The sequence below is a fragment of the Ranitomeya imitator genome, chromosome 5 (genome assembly GCF_032444005.1).
Source record: "Ranitomeya imitator isolate aRanImi1 chromosome 5, aRanImi1.pri, whole genome shotgun sequence".
In the NCBI taxonomy this organism is placed as follows: Eukaryota; Metazoa; Chordata; class Amphibia; order Anura; family Dendrobatidae; genus Ranitomeya; species Ranitomeya imitator.
In genome coordinates, this window is record NC_091286.1 from 636,353,278 (window position 1) to 636,368,874 (window position 15,597).

Sequence of the window (15,597 nt, forward strand, 5' to 3'; positions counted from 1 at the left end):
GTCACACAGCATAGAGGCTGTCAGCTGAGCAGGAGAAGGCGGCACTGGACGATGAATAGAGCTGGAGTGACAGAGGTTTCAGATCTACAAATAGCTCTTCAGCCTCATTTTAATGTCAATTTAAACACTGATTTCTCAGTAATGGAGGAACTGTCTTGGCCAGGCAAAGGTATTGTCTTTCAAAGAGCTACATGCACATAGAAATAGTTTGTGGGGGTGAAATCCTTTTTAACCCTGCTGTTGTCTTCGGTCTGGGGAGACCGATTTTGAACTTTGGTATTTTTGGGGGTGATCAAGATGCGGTTCTGAAACTTGTGGTTGATTGACTTAAATGAGGATGGGTCGGTCGGCCACGGGTTTCAGAGCCGCATCTTGAATATTTTAAAGAATATTGAAGTTCAAGGTCGGTCATTTTTGACCGAAGACAACAGCAGGGTTTTAAAGTGCATAGTGCTTGTAAAAAGATGAAGGGATTTTTAATTTTAATGCTGATTGCCAAGTTTGCTGGATACTACTCTGGTCTGTCCAGTGTTGGACTGGGTTGGCCAAAGTCCACCAGTAACATTGATTCTTGGGGCCCAATTTTCAGCTACATGCAAAAATAACTTGACCCTAGTACACAAATTTACTTCTGCTTTTATGTAATATTAATTTGGCTTGTTTAATGAATGATTAGATTATACTTTTTTCTGCAAATTGTGACTCAAGCGTAATAGCACTGTTCATTATTACTCCTTCACAGGGGCAGCCTACTGGAGGATTCTCCTGTTCTCCTGTGGGCCAGTCCGAGCCTGGGTCTGTTAGTGGTGGCCGGTCTCCTAGGCATGAAGGGCAGCAGTTGCAAGTTATTCCTTCTGATGAGGAAAAGGCAGAGCTGCTTCTGCTTGCAACATTGGAGAACACACAGTTTAGGCCTGCGGATGAAAACATTGCTCCTGGTCTAGACTGTCAATGCAAGCAGGAAGCCAGGAGGCCGGGGAGCTGTGTGCTCCTGCAGAAGAAGTTAAGAGAACCTCTTTAGAAAGATCAGGTCCTCCACCTACTTCTTGCAAAGAAATACTCATCTATTTGTGTCTGCCCCTTTAATATATCATTAATAATTAATAAGTTATTAATATACATTCTCATAATTTTAAGATCTAAGCTCTAAGCATAAAAAGAAATAGCAGCAGTGATACAACTGATGGAAGGAGAAGTAACCAGGCACTTTAAAGATTAACCCCCGGCCCTGTTAAACAGTGTTGACAGACAGGTATTTTTTTTCTCAAGTGCTGTCATTCTCCCTGTGCTGGAAAAAAAAGGAAACTCCAGCATGTAAATCTTCAGTCTCAGGAGCTTCGGGGCATAACCCAGACACAAGACACAGGAGCCATCTCACTTTTTTTTTTTTGCACAGAGATTTCAAACAAAAGATTTGTGCAAATGAGCCTTTAAATCCGTAAATAGTCACTATTCAATGCATGAAAGAATGCGTCCCAGGACAAAGGGCAATATTCACAGTTTATCTCAAGCTGATGGATCTGAATCGACGCATGAACGTGGGTTTGTTATGGGATGGAGAAGGCCGCAAACCCCCACAGAGATCCCAGTGGCCGTGTCCTGTAGCATACACATTCAAGCTATATCTCGAACAATTAGAGTAAATGAAACTGTCTTTTATCTGAACTTCAGCTTGTTCTCATGATTGATATGGGAAAATCTATCAGCATGTCCAACATCCCATATTCCCTACCAGTATGTCGCCAAAGACGTAGTGATAGGGAATGTACACAGTGAGCCCCAACAGGGACAGCAATGATGGCTCTAAAGCGCTGCAGAATTGATGGTGCTATATAAGTGAGTAAAATTAATTAATAAATAAATAAATATAAAATGTATTCACGTAGAAAAAAAGCTGACCAGCACCTCCTAACAGAATGTGCAAATGTGAATAGTTGCAAGCTGCTGTGACTGCATTATATAAAACCAACCTTTGTGTGTGCCAAGATGTATGCAAACAGTGAGTATATTAATTATGAACTGAATTATTGCTATATAGACTACACTATACACTGCATTACTGCCATATATATTATACTTATAAACCTGAGGCACTTAGGGCTTAATCTTTTTTGCATCTATTAGTGCTGGGCGATTTTGCTTGGGACTGCCCGGTACTCGATCGAGCACCCCGAGTTGTGAGCATTGCCGAGTATCATGTGGTGCTAGAGCACGGTTTCCAAAATTTGAAAATGAATTGCACCCCCCTAAAAAAACAGTATCGGTAGGAATCCCATGGAATTTCACAATTTCTTTCATAAAAATTTGCATCAAGGTCTTGGAGTTTGGTAAAGCAAGAAGTGCAATGAAATGAGACATCTTGCGGAATCTCTCCACCACTATCAGAGTTACATTATTTCCTGCAGATACTGGTAGATCAGTGATGAAATCTACCGGTAAATGATTCCAAGGTCTACTGGGAATCGCTAATTGTTGGAGAGATGCAGATGGATGAGTATAGGGGTCTTAGAACACGCACAAACACTGCAGGCAGGTACATACTCCCGAACATCCTGGTGTACCCCAGACCACAAAAAATGCTGATTTAGGAGATTTGTGATTGCTTTACTGCCAGGATGCCCAGCCAAGACTCATGTCCACTTAAAACTTTACGACCGAGATTCACGAACAGTTTACCCAATGGACAAGTAGCAGGGGCGTCCCCCTGAGATTCTACCACCTTCTTCTCAAGGTCAGAACATATAGATGCACTAATCACATCTTTATGCATTATAAGAACCAGTTCACAATTATCTCCACCTTTAGGAAAAGAACGAGATAAGACATCACTTTAATGTTCTTATTCCCCAACTAATAAAAGTTAAATGTGCTGAAGAACAACAACCATCTTGCCTGTTTAGGCATCAGGCAACTAGCAGATTCTAAAGCTAAAAGATCTTTATGATCAGTGATTACCATGACCGGATGAATTGCCCCCTCCAGAAAATGTCGCCACCCTTCAAAAGCCCATTTATTTGCCGAGATTTCCCTATAACAAATGTCATCATAGTTTTTCTCAGCGGACAACAGTTTCTTAAAAAAAATATGCACATGGACACCATTTACCAGGAGATGCACCTTGGAACAATACAGCCCCCACTCCCATCTCAAATTCTACATTAAATGGCTGAGTATTGTCAGGCTGTATACTAATCGGTGCAGATGCAAAACATTTTTTCAAAGTATCAAATGCCTCCCTGGCCAGATTGAACCATTTGAAAAAGCATGTCCCTTTCCTGATCACATCTGTCAGAGGTTTGGCCGCTGCCAAAAAAGTTTTTGATGAACCTACTGTAGAAGTTGGGAAACCCAAAAACCTTGGTAACGCTTTTAAGTCCTCTCAGGACGATCCCAATCTAATACAGCCTGGACTTTTACTGTATCCATGCCAAAACCAGTGGACGATAAGGAATAACCCAGAAAATGGATCTCCTGAACCAAGAATATATATTTCTCTAGTCTGAGAAATAATTTATTGTCTCCGAGTATCTGTGGGACCTGCCTGACATGTACCTGATATGACTCGAGGTCAGGCCAATAAATTAATATGTTATCAAGATAGATCACAACTAGTGTTGAGCGATACCTTCCGATATCGGAAAGTATCGGTATGGGATAGGATCGGCCGATATTCAAAAAATATCGGATATCGCCGATACCGATACCCGATCCCAATGCAAGTCAATGTGACCAAAATATCGGAATTAAAATAAACTCTTTCTTTCCTTGTAGGTTCATTCTACTTGAAGGAAAACAACTAAGAATAATGCTGGATGTATTTGGGGAGGTGGCGGAGACATTAAAGTCATAGAGGTTTAGCCCAATCAAATAGAATAGCATGTTTTTTTTTTTTTTAAAGACGTTCGAAGTGACAAAGATATTGACTATGTAAATTTTTTTTTTATTTTGTCAGATATTGATGTTTCACTATTCCACACCCTTCCCCTTCTTTTTTTTTTACTTTTCCCACACTTTCATCTTCATCATCATCAGCATCTTTGACATCAACTTCTTCTTCACCTTATTCATCTTCTTTTTCATCCTTTACCTTTATTTTTTTTGATTACATTCTTCATATTCATTTTATTCAACTATTATTATTCTTCCTATTCTACATATTCATTTTATTCAACTGTTATTATTCTTCCTATTCTACTTCTTTATCATATTCTCATTTGTGACAGGCATTCCCGTAGTTGTTATCTATAAAAGTTGGAAGATTACACCTTCCGTTCTGCCAGTCACAAAAGTTACATTTGTCCGCGTTCAGTTTGGCCTGCAGCATCAGGCTTTTTCCAGGGGCACCACGAGGAGGAACGGACTCACCCCCATACAATGCTTAGTCTTCTTCTGCATATAATTTAGATAATATCTTTTGCTCTGATATTAAGTGTTATGCTTAATGTTCTTCTACTCTTTGTTCTGCAGCCTCTTGTTCTTCTGCTTCTCGGTCTTCCATGTCGTCGTCTCCAGGGTCGTCGTCTCCAGTGTCGTCGTCTCCGCCGTCGTCGTCTCCGCCGTCGTCGTCATCGGGGTGGTCTTTCTGGTCGTCGACGTTAGGGTCTTCAACTTGGAAATGTAGCAGAAGGTACAAGAAGGCTGAGAAAATGCCAAGAACCAGCTGATGGAACTGGAACTCGGATGGCTACCCGAAGGTTCAAGAGCCTATGGAACTACCGAGGACCAGCTGACGTTACTGGAACCCGGTTACTAAGCAGGAGGTACCCGTGCTAAAAAGCACTACCAAGGACCGCCTGACGTTGGCGGAACTCGGATACCCAGAAGGAGGCACCTAAGCCAAAGGCTCTGCCCGGAACCAGCTGATGGTACTGGAACCAGGATGGGGAGCAGAAGGTACAAGAGCAAAAGACACTGCCGAGAACCAGCTGACGGTACTGGAACCCGGATGGGTAGCCGAAGGTCCAAGAGCCAATGGAACTACCGAGGACCAGCTGACGTTACTGGAACCCGGTTACTAAGCAGGAGGTACCCGTGCCTGAAAGCACTACCAAGGACCACCTGACGTTGGTGGAACTTGGATACCCAGAAGGAGGCACCTAAGCCAAAGGCTCTGCCCGGAACCAGCTGACGGTACTGGAACCAGGATGGGGAGCAGAAGGTACAAGAGCAAAAGACACTGCCGAGAACCAGCTGACGGTGCTGGAACCAGGATGCGTTGCCCCAGTGTGCAAGAGCCAATGGCACGACCGAGGACCAGCTGACGGTGCTGGAACCCGGTTACTAAGCTGTAGGTGCCCGCGCTTAAAAGCACTACCAAGGACCGCCTGGCGTTGGCGGAACTCGGATACCCAGGAGGAGGCACCTAAGCCAAAGGCTCGGCCCGGAACCAGCTGACGGTGCTGGAACCAGGTGGTGGACCCGAAGGCCCACAGGAGAGGAGAGAACAGCTAGGCCGCGAGGCAGCCGCAGTTACCAAACCCCAACAGTCCTACAGGGGGAGCTGGGCCTACTGGCACTACAGAACCAGCCTTGACTACCAATTCATGCAGCCCACATAGGAAGCTCCTAAACTGGAGGCACCCTGGAGTTGGCTAACCCGACCGCATCACGACGGGGCAAGCATAGGCGTCTCAGCGAGTTTGACACAACCCGGAAACAGCTGACGGTGCTGAAACCAGGTTTGGCACGAGGGAGTACCTGTGACAAAAACACTGCCGAGAACCAGCTGGCGGTGCTGGAACCCGGATGCGTTGCCCCAGTGTGCAAGAGCCAATGGCACGACCGAGGACCAGCTGACGGTGCTGGAACCCGGTTGCTAAGCTGTAGGTGCCCGCGCTTAAAAGCACTACCGAGGACCGCCTGGCGTTGGCGGAACTCGGATACCCAGGAGGAGGCACCTAAGCCAAAGGCTCGGCCCGGAACCAGCTGACGGTGCTGGAACCAGGTGGTGGACCCGAAGGCCCACAGGAGAGGAGAGAACAGCTAGGCCGCGAGGCAGCCGCAGTTACCGAACCCCAACAGTCCTACAGGGGGAGCTGGGCCTACTGGCACTACAGAACCAGCCTTGACTACCAATTCATGCAGCCCACATAAGAAGCTCCTAAACTGGAGGCACCCTGGAGTTGGCTAACCCGACCGCAACACGACGGGGCAAGCATAGGCGTCTCAGCGAGTTTGACACAACCCGGGAACAGCTGACGGTGCTGAAACCAGGTTTGGCACGAGGGAGTACCTGTGACAAAAACACTGCCGAGAACCAGCTGGCGGTGCTGGAACCCGGATGCGTTGCCCCAGTGTGCAAGAGCCAATGGCACGACCGAGGACCAGCTGACGGTGCTGGAACCCGGTTACTAAGCTGTAGGTGCCCGCGCTTAAAAGCACTACCGAGGACCGCCTGGCGTTGGCGGAACTTGGATACCCAGGAGGAGGCACCTAAGCCAAAGGCTCGGCCCGGAACCAGCTGACGGTGCTGGAACCAGGTGGTGGACCCGAAGGCCCACAGGAGAGGAGAGAACAGCTAGGCCGCGAGGCAGCCGCAGTTACCGAACCCCAACAGTCCTACAGGCGGAGCTGGGCCTACTGGCACTACAGAACCAGCCTTGACTACCAATTCATGCAGCCCACATAGGAAGCTCCTAAACTGGAGGCACCCTGGAGTTGGCTAACCCGACCGCAACACGACGGGGCAAGCATAGGCGTCTCAGCGAGTTTGACACAACCCGGAAACAGCTGACGGTGCTGAAACCAGGTTTGGCATGAGGGAGTACCTGTGACAAAAACACTGCCGAGAACCAGCTGGCGGTGCTGGAACCCGGATGCGTTGCCCCAGTGTGCAAGAGCCAATGGCACGACCGAGGACCAGCTGACGGTGCTGGAACCCGGTTACTAAGCTGTAGGTGCCCGCGATTAAAAGCACTACCGAGGACCGCCTGGCGTTGGCGGAACTCGGATACCCAGGAGGAGGCACCTAAGCCAAAGGCTCGGCCCGGAACCAGCTGACGGTGCTGGAACCAGGTGGTGGACCCGAAGGCCCACAGGAGAGGAGAGAACAGCTAGGCCGCGAGGCAGCCGCAGTTACCAAACCCCAACAGTCCTACAGGGGGAGCTGGGCCTACTGGCACTACAGAACCAGCCTTGACTACCAATTCATGCAGCCCACATAGGAAGCTCCTAAACTGGAGGCACCCTGGAGTTGGCTAACCCGACCACAACACGACGGGGCAAGCACAGGCGTCTCAGTGAGTTTGACAGTCCCCGGAAACAGCTGACGGTGCTGGAACCAGGCTGGGCACGAGGGAGTACCCGTGACAAAAACACTGGCGAGAACCAGCTGGCGGTGCTGGAACCCGGATGCGTTGCCTATTAAAGATTGTCTTCCTAGAGCCCCAACTAGCGGTGTTGGAGCAAAGGGTAAGCAGGGGGAGCAGAGTGTAGGCCGAAGCCTGCACTGGAGGCAGCTTTGTGTCTGCGTTGCGTTTGTAGGACACTTTGCCGGCTACACAGTGGGGGAACAGCTGGCGTTGCTGAACCCCACTAACACAATGGCTGGTGTTTTTCTCTGTGCAGCTAGCACTTGCGGGCAAAATCTAGCGATGTTAGAGCCCGTGCTGAAGCAGGAGGAGGAGGAGAAGAGCAGAGTGTAGGCCGAAGCCTAGTTGAACCAATTTCAAAGGAAACCTTTAACCCCCCTCAGGTGTTACAAAGTACAAGAGACACACCTTGTGCAGTATTAATGCTGCACAAGTGAAAGGTTGCTCTATTAATTAGTCTACTTGCACACGCTGAATGAAAGACGTACACAATTTAGCCCATTGTACAGTCAAACTGTAGTGGATGCGTGACTTGGCTTTTTAAGGAGACGCAGCACAGGTGTCCCAAATAACGCCTTGGTGCTTGGCGCAGCTTCCTGAGCGTTGTTATTTGCTGTACAGGAGTCTGCGCTCTTGTGTTATCCCTTGGCAATGCCCTGTTAGCGCTGCCCGTCTTATGACCTCATTTCATGTTGGCCGGTGCGGTTAACGATGGCCATTAATCCCAGACCCACAGTGCCTTTTCATAAAGTCACACTGTGGTGCTGGGATTCGTGGCCTTGAGCAGTAAATATATTCGCCGCTCACACACGTCCTTACACCTGCTTCAGACTGGGCGGCCTCTACTGATCCCTTCTCGCATGCCGCGGCCATGAGGCTGCACATTCTGAAGAAGGCGGAAGGAGATGAGTGACGACAGGCGAACATATGCACTGCTCGTGCCCATAAACCACACCCTCGCTGACAAAATAAATAAGAAACCGAGGGGCGTTGTTTGGAGCAGGGCGGACGCACAGGCGCAGCCAGCTAACCAATGATGTCAAAAGACGGGAAGCGCTACCAAGGCTGGTGCTGCGTATCATTAGAAAGGAAAGTCACACTTCAGGGACAGTGGAATGGTCTCAATGAGACACATTTTGTACATGTTGAGTTCCACGTGGGCAAGTAAAAAAAGTCAGCCACCTTGTACAAATGCAGCAGTACTGCTGTACAAGGTGGCTGTTATACATAGAAACACCTGGGGGTGGTGGGCAGGCTTCCTTCAATTTCAGTTCATGTGCCTGCGTGGCGTTTGCAGGTCACGTTGCCGGCTACACAGCAGGGGAACAGCTGGCATTGCTGAACCCCACTAACACATTGGCTGGTGTTTTTCTCTGTGCAGCTAGCACTTCCGGGCCAAAACTAGCGGTGTTTGAGCCCAGGGGCAGCAGCAGGAGGAGAGGAGCAGAGTGTAGGCCGAAGCCTGCACTGGTGGCAGCTTTTGGTCGGTTGTGCCAGCGTGGCTTGTGCTGGACACGATGCCGGCTACACAGCAGGGGAACAGCTGGCGGTGCTGAACCCCACTAACGCATTGGCTGGTGTTTTTCTCTGTGCAGCTAGCACTTCCGGGCCAAAACTAGCGATGTTTGAGCCCAGGGGCAGCAGGAGGAGGAGAGGAGCAGAGTGTAGGCCGAGGCCTGCACTGGTGGCAGCTTTTGGTCTGTTGTGCCAGCGTGGCTTGTGCTGGACACGATGCCGGCTACACAGCAGGGGAACAGCTGGAGTTGCTGAACCCCACTAACACATTGGCTGGTGTTTTTCTCTGTGCAGCTAGCACTTCCGGGCAAAAACTAGCGGTGTTTGAGCCCAGGGGCAGCAGGAGGAGGAGAGGAGCAGAGTGTAGGCCGAAGCCTAGTTGAACCAATTTCAAAAGTTTCCTTTAACCCCCCCTCAGGTGTTGCAAGGTACAAGAGCCACACCTTGAACAGCATTAATGCTGCACAAGTCAAAGGTTGCTCTATTAATTTTGCTCCTTGCACACGCTGAATAAAACACGTACACTATTTAGCCCATTATACTGTCAAACAGTAGTGGAGGTGTGACTTGTCTATTTAAGGAGACGCAGCACAGGTGTCAAAATTTACACCTAGGTGCTGGGCGCAGATTCCTGAGCGTTGTTATTTGCTGTACAGGAGTCTGCGCTCTTGTTATCCCTTGGCCAAGCGCTGTGAGCGCTGCCTGTCTTCTGACCTCATTTCATGTTGGCCAGTGCGGTTAGCGATGGCCATGAAACCCAGACCCGCAGTGTCTTTTGTTTAAGTCACACTACGGGGCTGGGATTCGTGACCTTGCGCAGTAAATTTTTTCGCCTGTCACTCATGTCCTTACACCTGCATCAGACTGGGCGGCCACAGCTGATCCCTTCTTGCATGCTGCGGCCATGAGGCCGCACAGTCTGAAGAAGGCGGAAGGAGATGAGTTAAGACAGGCGAAGATATGCACTGCTCGTACCCATCAATCACACCCTCGCAGTCAAAATAAGTAAGACAACGAGGAGCATTGTTTAAGGCAGGGCGGACGCACAGGCGCAGCCAGCCAACCAATGATGTCAGAAGACGGGAAGCGCTACCAAGGGTGGTGCTGCATATCATTAGAAAGGAAAGTCACACCTCAGGGACAGTGGAATGGTCTCAATGAGACACATTTTGTACGTGTTGAGTTCCACGTTGGCAAGGATAAAAAGTCAGCCACCTTGTACAAATGCAGCATTACTGCTGTACAAGGTAGCTGTTATACATAGAAACACCTTGGGGTGGGTGGCAGGGTCCCTTTAATTTCAGTTCATGTGCCTGCGTGGCGTTTGCAGGTCACGTTGCCGGCTACACAGCAGGGGAACAGCTGGCGGTGCTGAACCCCACTAACACATTGGCTGTTGTTTTTCTCTGTGCAGCTAGCACTTCCGGGCCAAAACTAGCGGTGTTTGAGCCCAGGGGCAGCAGCAGGAGGAGAGGAGCAGAGTGTAGGCCGAAGCCTGCACTGGTGGCAGCTTTTGTTCTGTTGTGCCAGCGTGGCTTGTGCTGGACACGTTGCCGACTACACAGCAAGGGAACAGCTGGCGGTGCTGAACCCCACTGACACATCAGCTAGTGTTTTTTCTGTGTAGACAACACTTCCAGGTGGCAACTGACAGTGTTAAAACCCAGGGAATCAAAGAGGAGCAGAGTGTAGGCCGAAGCCTGCAGTGGAGCAAGTTGAAAGGGAACCTTTAACCCCCCCCCCCCCAGGCATTTGTTGCTGAAAGAGCCATCTTGTACAGCAGTAATACTGCACATGGAAAATGGTGGCTCCTAAAATTATGCTCCTTGCAAACGCTGAAGTACACACTCATATAATGTATCCCCTCACACCGTCAAACCGTCCCGGAAGTGGGACTTTCCTTTGTAATGTGACACAGCACAGCCGTCATTCCAACCTCCTTGGTGCCGTGCGCCACCTCCTCAACGTTGTTTGGTTCTGTCACGGAGCCCGCACTGTAATGTTATCCCTTGGCCATGCACAGTTAGCGGTGCCCGTCTTCTGACATCATTTAGGTGTCAGGCTGGCAGTGCCTGTGCGTCCAAGCTGCCCGAGATCCAACCTCGCAGTGTCATCTAATGTAATCCCACTGCGGGCCAGGGATCCATGGGCATGCGCAGTGCATATAATCGCCTCTCACTCCCCTCCTTCCTGCTTCTTCAGTCTGTGCGGCGTCACGGCCATGGCATGCTATTAGGGATCAGCTGACGCCGCCTAGTCTGAAGAAGCGTGAAGAAGGGGAGTGAGAGGCTAGTATATGCACTGCGCATGGCCATGGATACAAGGCCCACTGTGGGATCACATTAGACGACACTGCGAGGTGGGATTTCGGGCAGCGTGGACGCACAGGCGCAGCCAGGATGACAACAAATGATGTCAGAGGACGGGCAGCGCAAACTGTGCATGGCCAAGGGATAACATAACAGCGCAGGGTCCATGACGGAATCAAACAGCGCTAAGGAGGCAGCGCACGGTGCCAAGGGGGTAGCAATGACGGCTGTGCTGCGTCACATTACAAAGGAAAGTCCCACCTCCGGGACGGTTGGACGGTGTGAGGGGACACATTACATGAGTGTGTAGTTCAGCGTTTGCAAGGAGCATAATTTCAAGAGCGACCTTTTCCTTGTGCAGTATTAGTGCTGCACAAGGTGGCTCTTTCAGTAACAAACGCCTAGGGGGGAGGGGGACAGGTCCCCTTACATTTTAGTTGTGCCAGCGTGGCGGTCGCATGACACGTTGCTGGATACACAGCTGGGGATCAGCTGACGTTACTGAACCCCAATAACAGAGGAGCGACTGTTGACTGTGCAGACAGCACTTTCAGGCACCAACTGGCGGTGTTAGAGCCCAGGGACAGCAGGAGGAGCAGATTGGAGGTATTGCCGCACACACAGCTGGGGATCAGCTGACGTTACTGAACCCCAATAACAGAGGAGCGACTGTTGACTGTGCAGACAGCACTTCCAGGCACCAACTGGCGGTGTTAGAGCCCAGGGACAGCAGGAGGAGCAGATTGGAGGTATTGCCGCACACACAGCTGGGGACCAGCTGACGTTACTGAACCCCAATAACAGAGGAGCGACTGTTGACTGTGCAGACAGCACTTCCAGGCACCAACTGGCGGTGTTAGAGCCCAGGGACAGCAGGAGGAGCAGAGGAACAGAGTGTAGGCCGAAGCCTGATTGGAGCAAGTTGAAAGGGAACCTTTAACCCCCCCCCAAGACGTTTGTAGCTGAAAGAGCCATCTTGTGCAGCACTAAGGATGCAAAAGGAAAAGGTTGCTCTTTTAATTATGCTCCTTGGAAACACAGAAGTAAACACTAAAAATGTGTCCCCTTATACCGTAAAACCGTCCCGGAGGTGCGAATTTCCTTCGTAATGGGACACAGCACAGCTGTCATTCCTATCCCCTTGGTGCCATGCGCTGCCTCCTCAGCGTTGTTTTAAGCTGTCACGGAGCCTGCGCTGTTCTGTTATCCCTTGGCCATGCCCAATTAGCGCTGCCTGTCTTCTGACATAATTTGGTGTCAGGCTGTCAGTGCCTTGTGCGTCCACGCTGCTCCAGATCCCACCTCGCAGTGTCGTCTAACGTAATCCCACTGCGGGCCTTGGATCCATGGGCATGCACAGTGCATATCCTCGACTCTCACTCCCCTCCTTCCCTCTTCTTCAGACTGTGCGGTGTCACGGCCGTGGCATGCTATTAGGGATCAGCTGACGGCGCACAGTCTAAAGAAGGCGGAGGGAGATGAGCGAGAGCCCGAGGGGAAGATATGCACTGCGCATGCCCATGGATCCAAGGCCCTCAGTGTGATTCAATCAGAAGACACTGCGAGGCGGGATCTCGGGCAGCGCGGCCGCACAGGCGCAGCCAGCCTGACACCAAATTATGTCAGAAGACAGGCAGCGCAAATAGGGCATGGCCAAGGGATAACAGAACAGCGCAGGCTCCGTGACAGCTTAAAACAACGCTGAGGAGGCAGCGCATGGCACCAAGGGGGTAGGAATGACGGCTGTGCTGCGTCACATTACGAAGGAAAGTCCCAGCTCCGGGACGGTATAACGGTATCAGTGAACACATTTTATAAGTGTTAAGTTCTGCGTGTGCAAGGAGCTAACATAAAAGAGCTACCTTTTCCTTGTGCAGCATTACTGCTGCACAAGATGGCTCTTTCAGTAACAAACGACGGGGGGGGTGGGGGGGGACAGGTTCCCTTACATTTAGGTTGTTGTGCCAGCGTGGCGGTCGCAGGACACATTGCCGGCTACACAGCTGGGGATCAGCAGATGTTACTGAAACCCAATAACACTGGGTCGTATGTTTTTACTGTGCAGCCTGCACTTCTGAGCCGCAACTGGCGGTGTTGGAGCCCAGGAATAGCAGTTCAGGTGGTAGAAAGATGAACACAGCAGGAGACCTGGATGACACCCAATTACTTAATCAGGCAGAGGAGTGGCAAATTCCTGCGAGATCCAGGCCTGGTTCATTTTCAGGAAAGTAAGCCGGTCAACGTTATCGGAGGATAGTCGCATGCGACGGTCTGTTAGTACACCACCTGCGGCACTAAAGACACGTTCCAATAAGACACTAGCCGCAGGGCAAGCCAGCACCTCCAATGCATACTGGCTTAGCTCTGGCCATGTATCCAGCTTAGAGACCCAAAACTTGAACAAGGAAGAGCCGTCGGTGAGTACAGTAAGAGGGCAAGCCATGTAGTCTGTCACCATCTGACGGAACCGTTGCCTCCTGCTGACTGGAGCCACCGGTGATGGTGTAGACATTTGGGGCGGGCACACAAAAGTGTGCCAGAGTTGTGCCATACTGGGCTTGCCTTGGGCAGAGGCACTGCTTCTGCTCCCTCTTTGGGCAGAGCCTCCCCCACTGCCTCGACGCACTGAGCTGCTTTGTAAAGCACTAGCAGCACTCCTCTCAGTTGGACTGGAGAAGATGATGGAATTCACCAGTGTGTCGTGGTACTCCCGCAATTTACGCTCCCGGGTCAACGCTGGGATGAGGTTTTGGACGTTGTCCCGGTAGCGAGGATCGAGGAGGGTGAACACCCAATAATCAGGCATGTTGAGAATGTGGTCGATGCGGCGGTCGTTTCTCAGGCACTGCAGCATGAAATCCACTATGTGCTGCAGACTGCCAACTGGCCCAGAAACGCTGTCCCCTGCTTGAGACATGATCTCTGCCCGCTCGTCATCACCCCACCCTCGCTGTACACACTGACCACTGGACAATTGTGTCGCTCCCTCCTCTGGACGGAGCTCTTCCTCCTCCATTGACTCCTCCTCATCCTCCTCACAAAGTGGCCCCTGCGTACCCCTTTGTGAAGAACCACGTGGCGCTGACTCTCCAGAAGCTGATGGAAAAGGTGACTCCTCATCCTCCACCTCTTCCACAACATCATCCCTTAACCCTTGCAAAGTTTGCTGAAGCAGGCAGATAAGGGGGACAGTCATGCTGACAAGTGCATCATCTGCACTTGCCATCCGCGTGGAATAATCAAAAGGATGCAAAACCTGGCAGACGTCCTTCATAGTGGCCCACTCTGTGGTTGTGAAGTCTGATCGGCGCTGACTGCGACTTCTTTGCGCCTGATGCAGCTGGTACTCCATAACTGCTTGCTGCTGCTCACACAACCGCTCCAACATATGTAACGTGGAATTCCACCGGGTAGGTAGGTCACATATGATGTGGTGTTCCGGAAGGCGGAATCGGCGCTGCAGAGCAGCAATGCGGGATCTTGCCAAGCTGGAACGCTGCAAGTGAGCACACTCTAGGCGGACCTTGTGCAGCAGGGCATCAAGATCCGGATAGTCCCTCAGAAAACTCTGCACAACCAAATTGAGCACATGTGCCAGACATGGGATGTGAGTGAGGTTGCCAAGGGCCAAAGCTGCCACCAGATTTCGGCCATTGTCACACACTACCATGCCTGGCTAAAGATTCGCTGGCAGTAACCACACATCGCTCTCCTGCTTGATGGCATTCCAGAGCTCCTGCGCTGTGTGGCTTCGATTCCCCAATTAAACTAGTTTCAAGACGGCCTGCTGACGTTTGGCCACGGCTGTGCTCATGTCGGTCATAGGTAAACGTTCACGGGTCCATGTGGAGGTGGACTGTGACGGATCCTGCAGAGATGATTCTGAGGAACTTGTGTATGAGGAGGAGTCAATGCGTACAGACTGGATTCCTGCAATCCTTGGAGTGGGCAGGACACGTCCTGCGCCACTCGCACGATCTGTTCCTGGCTCAACAACATTAACCCAATGGGCAGTGAGGGAAACGTACCGCCCCTGTCCATGCTGACTGGTCCACGCATCGGTGGTGAGGTGGACCTTGCTACTGACGGCGTTCAGTAGCGCATGTTTTATGTTTCCCTCAACATGCCTGTGCAGGGCAGGGACAGCTTGCCTGCTGAAGTAAAAGCGGCTGGGCACCTTGTACTGTGGGACTGCCAATGCCATCAAGTCACGGAAGCTGTCAGTCTCCACCAGCCTGAATGAGAGAATTTCCAGGGACAACAGTTTGGCAATGCCTGCATTCAGAGCCTGTGCTCGGGGATGGTTGGCCGAGAATGCCCGCCTTTTCTCCCATGCCTGTACTACCAATGGCTGTAGAGTAGACTGGGAGTGTGAGGATGACTGGGAAGGTGGTGCTGTGGGTGGAATTACACAAGGTCTCTGGACAACAGTGCCAGAGGTTCTTCCATGGCGATCCTGGGAG